This window comes from Ovis aries, chromosome 1, assembly GCF_016772045.2.
Source record: "Ovis aries strain OAR_USU_Benz2616 breed Rambouillet chromosome 1, ARS-UI_Ramb_v3.0, whole genome shotgun sequence".
Lineage (NCBI taxonomy): Eukaryota > Metazoa > Chordata > Mammalia > Artiodactyla > Bovidae > Ovis > Ovis aries.
The window spans coordinates 22,759,089-22,772,184 of NC_056054.1; positions in this window are offsets into that span (position 1 = coordinate 22,759,089).

Here is a 13,096-nt window from a genome sequence, read left to right on the forward strand (position 1 = left end):
ATGGAACAACAGACTGGTTCCAAATAGGAAAAGGAGTACGTCCAGGCTGTATATTGTCACCCTGCTTATTTAACTTCTATGCAGAGTACATCATGAGAAATGCTGGACTGGAAGAAACACAAGCTGGAATCAAGATTGCCGGGAGAAATAGCAATAACCTCAGATATGCAGATGACACCACCCTTATGGCAGAAAGTGAAGAGGAACAAAAAACCTCTTCATGAAAGTGAAAGAAGAGAGTGAAAAACTCGGCTTAAAGCTCAGCATTCAGGAAACGAAGATCATGGCATCTGGTCCCATCACTTCATGGCAAATAGATGGGCAAACAGTGGAAACAGTGTCAGACTTTATCTTTTTGGGCTCCAAAATCACTGCAGATGGTGACTGCAGCCATGAAATTAAAAGACGCTTACTCCTTGGAAGAAAAGTGATGACCAACTTAGTATATTCAAAAACAGAGACATTACTTTGCTGACTAAGGTCCGTCTAGTCAAGGCTATGGTTTTTCCTGTGGTCATGTATGGATGTGAGAGTTGGACTGTGAAGACGGCTGAGCGCCAAAGAATTGATGCTTTTGAACTGTGGTGTTGGAGAAGACTCTTGAGAGTCCTGCAAGGAGATCCAACCAGTCCATTCTGAAGGAGATCAGCCCTGGGATTTCTTTGGAAGGAATGATGCTAAAGCTGAAACTCTAGTACTTTGGCCACCTCATGGGAAGAGTTGACTCATTGGAAAAGACTTTGATGCTGGGAGGGACTGGGGGCAGGAGGAGGAGGGGACGACAGGATGAGATGGCTGGATGGCATCACTGACTCGATGGACATGAGTCTGAGTGAACTCCGGGAGCTGGTGATGGACAGGGAGGCCTGGCGTGCTGCGATTCATGGGGTTGCAAAGAGTCGGACAGGACTGAGCAACTGAACTGAACTCAACTGAACATTTTAGTAAGTGTTTCCCTGGTGCAGGTGGTAAAGAATCTGCCTGCAATGCAGGAGACCTGGGTTTGATCTCTGGGTCAGGAAGATCCCCTGGGAAGGAAATGGCAATCCACTCCATTATTCTTGCCCGGAGAATTCCATGAACAGCAGAGCCTGGTGAGCTACAGTCCATGGGGTTGCGAAGAGTTGGATACGATTACATAATATTTTGGCATATTTTCATGAGTGCTTACAAAACTTCAGCATGCATGGGAATCACCTAGAGAACTTGTTAAAACACATACCACTGGGTTCCACCCAGAGAGTAGGTGGAGTTTCTGATTCTGTAGATAATAGGCAGGTGGAGTCCAAGAAGTTTCAGGTAGTGGCGATAATATCTATGGATATCGAGATCACAACTTTAGAATGACTGATAAACACCATAATTGTATTTTCCAAAATAAAACTAAACCAATTGAGAAATAATACAAAGATGAAGGCAGATTGTGAATTAAAATGTCATTGCAACGTTTTAATTACTCAGTCATGTCTGACTCTTTGTGATCCCATGGACTGTAGCCTGCCAGGCTCCTCAGTCCATGGAGTTCTCCAGGAAAGAATACTGGAGTGGGTTGCCATTCCCTTCTTCAGGGGATCTTCCCAACCCAGGGATCAAACCCAGGTCTCGTGCATTGCAGGCAAATTCTTTACCATCTGAACTACCAGGAAAGCCCTTATAGATCATTGGTATAACATAAAGTTAGCATATATCAGTGGGTGGGTGCTTCATGACTCTAGCCTTTAGGCATATGACATAGAGTCAGACAACTGCTAAATTTACCTCCACTGAGAACACATGTGGTCCACTGGAGAAGGGAATGGCAAACTACTTCAGCATTCTTCCCTTGAGAACCCCATGAACAGTATGAAAAGGCAAAATGATGGGATACTGCAAGAGGAAATCCCCAGGTCAGTAAGTGCCCAATATGCTACTGGAGATCAGTGGAGAAATAACTCCAGAAAGAATGAAGGGATGGAGCCAAAGCAAAAACAATACCCAGTTGTGGATGTGACTAGAGACAGAAGCAAGGTCCGATGCTGTAAAGAGCAATATTGCATAGGAACCTGAAATGTCAGGTCCATGAATCAAGGCAAGTTGGAAGTGGTCAAACAGGAGATGGCAAGAGTGAACGTCGACATTCTAGGAATCAGCGAACTAAAATGGACTGGAATGGGTGAATTTAACTCAGATGACCATTCTATCTACTACTGTGGACAGGAATCCCTTAGAAGAAATGGAGTACCCATCATGGTCAACAAAACAGTCTGAAATGCAGTACTTGGATGCAATCTCAAAAACAACAGAATGATCTCTGTTCACCTCCAAGGCAAACCATTCACTATCACAGTAATCCAAGACTATGCCCCAACCAGTAATGCTGAAGAAGCTGAAGTTGAATGGTTCTATGAAGACCTACAAGACCTTTTAGAACTAACACCCAAAAAAGATATCCTTTTCATTATAGGGCACTGGAAATGCAAAAGTAGGAAGTCAAGAAGCACCTGGAGTAACAAATTTGGCATTGGAGTATGGAATGAAGCAGGGCAAAGAGTTTTGCCAAGAGAACACACTGGTCATAGCAAACACTGTCTTCTAACAACACAAGAGAAGACTCTACACATGGACATCACCAGATGGTCAGCACCGAAATCAGATTGATTATATTCATTGTAGCCAAAGATGGAGAAGCTCTATACAGTCAGCAAAAGCAACACTGGGAGCTGACTGTGGCTCAGATCTTGAACTCCTTATTACCAAATTCAGTCTTAAATTGAAGAAAGTAGGGAAAACTGCTAGACCATTCAGGTATGACCTAAATCAAATCCCTTATGATTATACAGTGGAAGTGAGAAATAGATTTAAGGGACTAGATCTGATAAACAGAGTGCCTGATGAACTATGGACGAAGGTTTGTGACATTGGGATTTCTATGCAAAGAATGATGCTGAAGCTGAAGTTCCAGTACTTTGGCCACCTCATGCGAAGAGTTGACTCATTGGAAAAGACTCTGATGCTGGGAGGGATTGGGGGCAGGAGGAGAAGGGGACGACAGGATGAGATGGCTGGATGGCATCACAGACTCGATGGACGTGAGTCTGAGTGAACTCTGGGAGATGGTGATGGACAGGGAGGCCTGGCATGCTGTGATTCATGGGGTCGCAAAGAGTTGGACACGACTGAGCAACTGAACTGAACTGAACTGAACAGGAGACAAGGATCAAGACCATCCCCATGGAAAAGAAACGCAAAAAAGCAAAATGGCTGTCTGAGGAGGCCTTACAAATAGCTGTGAAAAGAAGGGAAGTGAAAAGCAAAGGAGAAAAGGAAAGATATAAGCATCTGAATGCAGAGTTCCAAAAGAATAGCAAGGAGAGATAAGAAAGCCTTCTTCAGCGATCAATGCAAAGAAATAGAGGAAAACAACAGAATGGGAAAGACTAGAGATCTCTTTAAGAAAATTAGAGACACCAAGGGAATATTTCATGCAAAAATGGGCTTGATAAAGGACAGAAATGGTATGGACCTAACAGAAGCAGAAGATATTAAGAAGAGGTGGCAAGAATACACAGAAGAACTGTACAAAAAAGTGCTTCATGACCCAGATAATCACGATGGTGTGATCACTCACCTAGAGCCAGACATCTTGGAATGTGAAGTCAAGTGGGCCTTAGGAAGCATCACTATGAACAAAGCTAGTGGAGGTGATGGCATTCCAGTGGAGCTATTTCAAATCCTGAAAGATGATGCTGTGAAAGTGCTGCACTCAATATGCCAGCAAATTTGGAAAACTCAGCAGTAGCCACAGGACTGGAAAAGGTCAGTTTTCATTCCAATCCCAAAGAAAGGCAATGTCAAAGAATGCTCAAACAATTGCACTCATCTCACACGCTAGTAAGGTAATCCTCAAAATTCTCCAAGCCAGGCTTCAGCAGTACATGAACCGTGAACTTCCAGATGTTCAAGCTGGTTTTAGAAAAGGCAGAGGAACTGTTGTAGCCACGCATTCCGGGAAACAAACTCACTCAGAAGGACAATGCAGATAGTGGAGTGCAGTGTATTACACCAGCGGGCCCAAGACAGAGTCTCCTCTTAGCCAAAGACCCCGACCAGTTTTTGTGAAAACCTTATATATCCGAAATGTACTTGCTGAAACCCAGCTCCCCAAATTCTTTGAAACTAGTCTGGACAAGGTAAAAGAGAGATATGATCAAAGTTAACCGATGATTCATGTGTCACACAAGACTAGATAAACAGTGGATATCTTAAGTAGGCCTGTGGTCATATCCTGATAAACATAATAGTATTTACCACTTTGTTCTGTTACAGAGACATTTAGCATATTCTTTTAGGCAACGGAGAGTCCAAGTATGAGTCCTGAGGATCTTTTATCGGGGGTCTGGTTTTCCATTGGTATGCCATTTCTATAGACACCGGGCACAAAGTTCAGAGTCCATTGGGAGGGTGACTATGCACGTAGCCTAATGTTCACAGCCTGGCCTAAGATGGAGTCCAGCTCTGTCTGTTTCCTCCTTCGGAACCAGAGATCAAATTGCCAACATCCACTGGATCATCGAAAAAGCAAGAGAGTTCCAGAAAAACATCTATTTCTGCTTTAGCGAATATGCCAAAGCCTTTGACTGGCTGGATCACAATAAACTGTGGAAAATTCTTCAAGAGATGGGAATACCAGGCCACCTGACCTGCCTCTTGAGAAACCTATATGCAGGTCAGGAAGCAACAGTTAGAACTGGACATGGAACAACAGACTGGTTCCAAATAGGAAAAGGAGTACGTCAAGGCTGTATATTGTCACTCTGCTTATTTAACTTATATGCAGAGTACATCATGAGAAACGCTGGACTGGAAGAAACACAAGCTGGAACCAAGATTGCTGGGAGAAATATCAATAACCTCAGATATGCAGATGACACCACCCTTATGGCAGAAAGTGAAGAGGAACTAAACCTCTTGATGAAAGTGAAAGAGGAGAGTGAAAAAGTTGGCTTAAAGCTCAACATTCAGAAAATGAAGATCATGGTATCTGGTCCCATCACTTCATGGCAAATAGATGGGGAAACAGTGGAAACAGTGTCAGACTTTATTTTTCTAGGCTCCAAAATCACTGCAGATGGTGATTGCAGCCATGAAATTAAAAGAGGCTTACTCCTTGGAAGGAAAGTTATGACCAACCTAGAAAGCATATTGAAAAGCAGAGACATTATTTTGCCAACAAAGGTCCATCTAGTCAAGGCTATGGTTTTTCCAGTGGTCATGTATAGATGTGAGAGTTGGACTGTGAAGAAAGCTGAGCACCGAAGAATTGATGCTTTTGAACTGTGGTGTTGGAGAAGACTCTTGTGAGTTCCTTGGACTGCAAGGAGATCCAACCAGTCCGTCTTAAAAGAGATTAGTCCTGGGTGTTCATTGGAAGGACTGATGCTGAGGCTGAAACTCCAATACTTTGGCCACCTCATGGGAAGAGTTGACTCATTGGAAAAGACCCTGACGATGGGTCGGATTGGGGGCAGGAGGAGAAGGGGACGACATTGGATGAGATGGCTGGATGGCATCACCAACTCGATGGACATGAGTTTGGGTAAACTCTGGGAGTTGGTGATGGACAGGGAGGCCTGGCGTGCTGCGATTCATGGGGTCGCAAAGAGTCAGACTCCAAATGCCCGGCTCTTTTCTCTGGTTCCAGTTCTAACTGAAATTTCCCTGTGGGAAGGGATCTGATTTCCACCTTCTTCTAAACCAAGACAGTTGTAGCACAGAACTAGAAAGTAAAAATTCCTAAAGTTTGTCCCAGATAGCACCTGTTTTTTGCCCCATATCCATTTATGAAATGATAACAAGCTGTGGTAGACAGCTGCCACAAAGGGTAGAAATGGTCAGAAAGAGACCCCCCTGATGAGAAGAGCTGACTCATTGGAAAAGACCTTGATGCTGAGAAAGATTGAGGGCAGGAAGAGAAAGAGATGACAGAGGATGTGAAGGTTGGATGGCATCCCCTACTTCAGTTCAGTTTAGTCGCTCAGTCACATCTGACTCTCTGCAACCCCATGGACTGCAGCATGCCAGGCTTCCCTGTCCATCACCAACTCCTGAGACTGACGTGCTGCAGTTCATGGGGTCCCAAAGAGTTAGACATGACTTAACAACTGAACAACAACATAGAGATTTTTAATTTTAGAGACTTACAGACAGTCAGCATTTTGAGGAGTTTCACAATATTTCAGGGAGATAGTTGGTGTCCCAAAAGTTTCAGAGAAATACAGAAAACTCTAGATATTTACATATTTTAGAGAGATATTAAGAGAGTTGATCAGAAAATGTGAAAAAATCAGAGAAAGATTGAGATACTTCCCTGACGCACTGACTCTTATATGCCGGGAATGTCTCAGAGAACTTTTGACATCTTGAGGCAATTGAAAAACCCCGTGAATCCCTCATCTCTCTACAGATATTATCTGTGGGAGTTTAGCTTTGATCATGGGTGTGAGAGGGAGTGAAGAAAGAATTCTCACCTATTGGTTCCTCATTTATTAGAACTAAAGGGCCTCTTGAGAGAATGAAAAAGCTGGCTTAAAACTCAACATTCAAAAAAACTAAGATCATAGTATCTGGTCCCATCACTTCATGCCAAATGGGAAAACAATGAAAACAGTGACAGACTTTATTTTCTTGGGCTCCAAAATCACTGCAGATAGTGACTGACTACAGCCATGAAATTAAAAGATGCTTGCTCCTTGGAGGAAAAGCTATGACCAACCTAGACAGCATATTGAAAAGCAGAGACGTTACTTTGCCAATAAAGGTCTGTCTAGTCAAAGCTATGGTTTGACCAGTAGTCAGGTATGGATGCGAGAATTGGACCATAAGAAAGCTGAATGCCAAAGAATCGATGCTTTTGTACTGGAGAAGACTCTTGAGACTCCCTTGGACTGCAAGGAGATCAAACCAGTCAATTCTAAAGGAAATCAACTCTGAATATTCTTTGGAAGGACTGGTGCTGAAGCTGAAAGTCCAATGTTTTGGCCACTAGATGCGAACAGCTGAGTCACTGAAAAAGACCTTGATGCTGGGCAAGATTGAAGGAGAAGGGGACGACAGAGGATGAGATGGTTCAATGGCATCACTGACTCAATGGACATGAATTTGAGAAGGTTCTAGGAGATGGTGAAGGATGGGGAGGCCTTATGTGCTGCAGCCCATGTGGTGGCAAAGAGTCAGACATGGCTGAGCTGAGCAACTGAACAACAGTTCAGTTCAACATCCTGGGTTTTTCTGCCCAGGAGGGTGGAATGGAAGATGCTAAAATTTGTCCTATGTCTCCTCCTTGTGGTCATCTGTTGAAATTCACATTCTGAAAAGTATGTTTCAGGGGCCTAGGCCCAGACTCATCCCAGTCTGAATCACCCAGCTTTAAAAGCCTCGATCTTATAATTCACACATGACTATCTCCCTTCTCTAAATCCCCATCTCAATTTAAATAGTTATAGTTGTGCGCATTCATCCCTCATTCGACACCACCAACAGAGCATTTCCCACGGATGCAGAACTGGGCAAAGTGTTTTCTATTCTCTCTTTAGTATTCACAAGCAAGCCAGGGATCCTGAACACTGAGCCTAAAAGAAGTGAATTCACTTGTCCACAGTCACAGAGTTAATAAGCTGAAGTGCTGTCATTAAGACCTACCCCTGTCTTACTTCAAATCCCTCATCCTTATTCTCTGTCCCCACCTCCGAGCTCTTCAGCTGAATTTCCTTAAAGGAAGGCATCTAAGATCTGCTTCATTTCTGCCAATCACAGGCCAAGCACAGGGATGGATACACAGTAGAAACTTGGTGAATGATGATAATTTAAAACTAATTGATGACTGACTGATCGCTTATTGATCAATGCCTGATTGGGGTCAGTGACTGCTTAGACATCCCTCCCAGGACAGATGGCTTTCCTGAAACCTAACAGGCTTGGTGAGACCACTGAGATATGGTACACCTCCATTTGCTGCAGGAATCAAAGGCAATTTTTTCCTGCATCACATTTGCCAGCATCAGCACAGGGGAGCCAGGAGCCCTACCAAAGAGGGTAAACTTCCAGAGAAAAGTTCCGCAGGGAAAGGAGAGGAGGGGAAAATGCTGCAGACCAACCAGAGTGTCAGAGTCTAAGCTTCACACTATGGAGTCTAACAGAGCAAGCATCACACGCCTTCTTGTTGTTGTTCCGTCGCTAAGTTGTATCCAACTCCTCGCAACCCCATGGACTACAGCATGGCAGGCTTCCCCATCATTTACCTGTCTCCTGACGTTAGCTCAGATTCACGTCCATTGAGCTGGTGATGCCTTACAAGGGGCAAATCTCTCCCTTGGTGAGACTCCTTCTTTCCAGTTACTGGCACGGAACTCTGACAGCTCCTCACAGGTGATCAGGCTTCTAGCTGCGGAATAAAATCCAGGCGAGGGGCCTGGTCCAGTCTGGCAGGCGTGGGGCCTAGATGGGGACTGGAGCAGTGGGAATGGGCTGGAGAGTCTCTCAGAGTCCAGTGCAGGAGCAAGTCCAGCTTAGACGTCAGGATACTGTGCTCAAGCCTTGCTCCACCACTTGCTTGCCTCCTGACCTTGGACAGCGACTGGAATTCTCTGAGCAAGGACTCTAACTTGCTTGTGGTCCTTTCACTGAGTCCTTGGGGAGCCCTCAGGCTGTTCAGGGTCTTAGCTCACGGCGGCCCATCAGAGCTGTTGTCACCCTAGCTGGGGACATAGCCAGGAAAAGCCCAGAGTGGGCAGTGCTCTGATGCGGAGCAACCTGGCCACTAGAAAGGCAGCAAAGAGCAGCCTGAGGAGAGGAGGGGAGGAAGGGAATGATCTGTCAGTCAGCAGACCCCTTGGAGGAGCAGGAAGGGCAAGGGCTGTGCAGCCAAGGCCTTAAACACCCACCCTAGTCCCGTGTGCCCGAGCAGGAATCCTCTGCAGTCTCCTGACAGTGGGAGCTGTCCAGCTTTAGCGCTCCAGACCCTGGCCTATCCTGCTGGTGTCTCTCCTTTCTCGATGCCCTGAGTCGAGACCATCTTGGACACACATACAGTTCTGCACAGACCCTCCGAAACTCTTCTCTCATTTTCACTAGATGGTGAAAGAGACCCCCTCCACCCCTTGCCAAAGGGGAAGCGGGAAGGGTCACCAGGTCACTCCAACAACTTTTTGCAAAGCAATTGCCATGGGATTCTAGCTCAGTTTGAACAAAATTTCAGCTGGCCCATGGAGTGTCCTCCAGCCAAAAATGCCGTTACCTGAGCCACACCTCCTGCAGGAAAGGGCCAGTCATCTGGGCTCAGTCACGGGCCAAGAGTGCCAGGGCAAGTGAGACCTCAGGGTGAGTGTCAGTGCCAAGGGAGTGGCTGGCGCTGGGGCAGCAGGTGTCCTGAGCTTAGCTGTTGCCATGCTCTCCACGGCATGACCCCCTGGGTGTCCTGACTCACTTTTAGAATTCCAGGGAGGATACTCAGCCCCTATTATACTGTCCTCATTCATTGAACCTCAGCCAAAACTGAGATAGAAACTATCCCATTTCAACATCTCATTGCATACACATTGTCTCACGTAATAATCCCAGCTCTTTAAGAGGTACATACTATTGCCTCACTTTGCAGATGCGAAATCTTGGCCTTGGTGGGTTAAATGATTCTCCCGTCACAGGTAAGCTGGTGAGCAGCAGACCCGGGACTCATACTCTGACTCCAAGTCTTGGCTCCGCTACTTCAGGGATGCGGGACCCCCCACCCCCACCCCCGGGGCTCAGGGAGCAGCACAAGTGTGTGCCGGTCACACCTGTGCGTGTTCTGTGGCCCCACGCCAAGACCTTCTTCCACGCTCCAGACAGAGCCCCAGTTGCCAAGTGTCGGCCCCACCCCTCCTCTTCAGAAACCTGTTTACCAGGCACGGGGGGACAATGGCAGCCGCTGCAGCTAGCTCTGAGCTGTAAGCTTCAAATCTGACCCTGGGGGCAGGGAGAGCCCCAAGTCCAGGACAAGATCTCTTTCTCAAGTTCAACATCAGGAAGTAAGGACAGGCACTGTCCCTCAGAACCCTGGGCCCAGTGGGCGGGAGTGAGATTTCATCACCACGGGGAGGAGCCAGGCTGGTCTACGTCCTGGACTTGAGTTGTCAGAAACCAGGTCAGAGTCACATTAGGTTTTGGGAGCTTCTGCCCAGAGCCGAGGCCGAGACATTGAGCTCTGGAGGTTCCAGACCGCGCTGTGCAGGTAGGTGTCTGACGGGGATCATTTAGTGATGAGTGTTTTCACTTCCTTCTTTTTCTTTCCTCTCCTTTCTCCATCCCTGGGTCTCTGTCATCATCTTTCTCAATCTTACCTCCCACCCCCCAGATAGATGGCAATTCTTTCTTCTTGGAATTAAGTCTCCGGTCTGTCCACATGAGCCCCCATCCTACCTGGGGCCTGGGAGTAGGTGTGATCTGGACCTGGGTGCAGTCCAAATGACTTGGCCCTTTGGTGGCTGGAGCGGGAGGCCCCGTGAAGAGGTTAGTGCCTCCCCTGGCCTGCACAGATGGCATAGTTTTCTCCTGCATCACAGCCTCTCCTCCAGGACCAGGCCTGCTTTCCTCTCTCTGCCCAGTGCAGAGCATGGCCTCTGCCCCAGGTACCACTGACATTGCATCCTTGGGAATGGTGCCCCCTGGAGGTGTGTCATGGGACAGCCCTGACAGAGGGCCTGGCCCAGAGTGTGCTCAGTGAGTGACTGGGACCAGCTAAACGGAACTGCGATTGAATTTGAATTTAGAGGAGCATGTGAAAAAACAACAGCCTCACCAGACCACGTGGGCTGAGGGCTAGGACAGTGGCAGGAAGGGGGCAGAGGTGGCCAGGGGAAGAAGGGTGGCTGAGGGCTAGAGTGGCAGGAAGGGGCCTGACAGGTCTCTGGAATCAGGACCCATACCCAGGGGGGCTCCTGTCTCCTCTCAGAGACCCTACAGGAAGGGAAACAATGAAGCAGTTTCCTACCCACCCTGAGAAGGGATAAACCTCCATCTCTCTCCCTGTAGACACAGGATTAGGACAAAAACGGTCGTGTGATGCAGCCCAGCTTTTGGAGTCAGTCAGGCCTGAATTCAGAATCCAAACAAGCCACAGTTACAGGTCGTCACCAATGAAACTCAGCCTTTCACCTGTAAAACAGTGATGAGAAAACCAGCTCATTCAGTTAATACAAAATTGTGATTGTACTGGGGTTGTGAGCTACACAAATCTTCTGCCACATGCTGGTAGATATTAGTCCTTACCTCCTGTTGTTCTGGAAGAGGAAGTTCTCAGCAGAAAGGTTGGCTGCTGAGAGTGGTTTTTCAGGAAGATCTTGCAAGCAACCAGGGTGGCGCCAGCCGGAAGAATAACACCATGTGCCCTGGTTTCTTCCTGGGCCTGGGAGCACCCCAAGGAGATGGGAATGTCCAGGCAGCATTATGAAAGGGGGTTTCCTTCCACATGGGAAACAGCTTTCACAGTGTGGACTGGGCTCTGGGCTCTGAGAGCTCCCTTTGCATCAGCTTTTCATTCTCAAGCTCAGGATCTCACCTTTAGAGCTTCACTTCCTCAGTCAAAGGTGTCATTGGTTAGTCAGTCCTTTTAGGATTTGAACAAACCGAGGGCTGCTTCTTACCCAGAGCTCCATTGCAGAGATAAGTATTTGCAGGTGCTGGGAGCTGAGTGGAACGTCTGCCAAGGTCTGGGGGCCCTGACATGGAGGATTCTGGACCTTGGCATCACAGGTGGGACAGGGACCCCAGGGGAGAGGAAGCCACAAAGGTCTGCATGCTTCCGGCTCAGTAAGAACAGCCCAAACCCTGCGCTCTCCATCCTTTCAACTAGGTGCCCTTCCCTGCCTAAACCTCTGTGCCAGCTTCCTCAGCCCCATCCACCCCCATGCTGGCCCCAGGGGGTTCTCTAAACTGCAAGTCTCAACACCATGTCTCCTCTGGCATCCCCCAGTCTCCCTGCAGACCCTGCGCCAGGCACACTGCAAGCCCTCCCCTGAAAGCATCACTGCTGTTCACTCCTCCCCCTGCCCCTGCCCCCGGCCCACCTCCTCGCCCCACCACTGTGTGTTAGACAGTTTCCACTCTCAGTGCATTGATCCTGCCCATCACTGGGGACACACATGTGAATGAGATACACAGGGTCCACATCTAAGAGAGACACGCTCTAAACTGACAAGTACCTTCAGGGAGATAAACAGGGCTGCAGGCTGGGACTGTGGACGTTCCCCAGACTGGGGGTCAGAGAGGACTTCCAAGAAACGGTGATGATGGAGGTCACAGAACAGACGGAGACCTGGTCGGCACGGCCCTGCTGGGAGTGGCACGCGTGCAGCCCAGGAATGAGGAAGCGCACGCTGAGTTCTGACCCCGGCTCCAGGGGCTCGGGAGAAGGAAGAGCTTCCACATGAGCAGGTGACCAAGGATGAAGGTGCCGGGGGACAAACTGGTCACTGTGACAGAGGATGGCAGGTTAGCGGTGACAAGCTTGAGGATAGAAATGTGTTTGCTCACCATGGGCCCTGTGGACGCTGGAGGCGAGCAGAGGAGCAGAAGGTTGGGAAGGAGCCGGGCAAATCCAAGCACATGGGGATAGGGAGACAGGAGAGGTGAGCTGTCCCACTGGATTGAAATTTTGGGTAGTGACCTCAGAGAACAAGTTCATGAGGCTAGTAGGAATAGCTGGCCTAGAGTTCGAGCGGAACTTTGGGCTCCAGAATCTTCCATGAGGGCACATCCTGAGGGCTAAGGGAGACCCAGGCTGCAGGTGCCAGCAGTAAGGGGACTGATCTTCCATTTACTGTGAACGACACATGAGGCTTCCCTGGTGACTCAATGGCAAAGAATCCACCTGCCAGCGCAGGAGACGCAGGTTTGATCCCTGGGCCAGGAAGATCCCCTGGAGAAGGAACGGGCAGCCTGTTCCAGGATTCTTGCCTGGAAAATCCCACAGACAGATAAGCCTAGTGGGCTACAGTTCATGGGGCTGCAGAAGAGTCGGACATGACTTAGCGACTAAACAACAACACATGGGATAAACAGGATGCAGGGAGTGAGAATCGAAAAG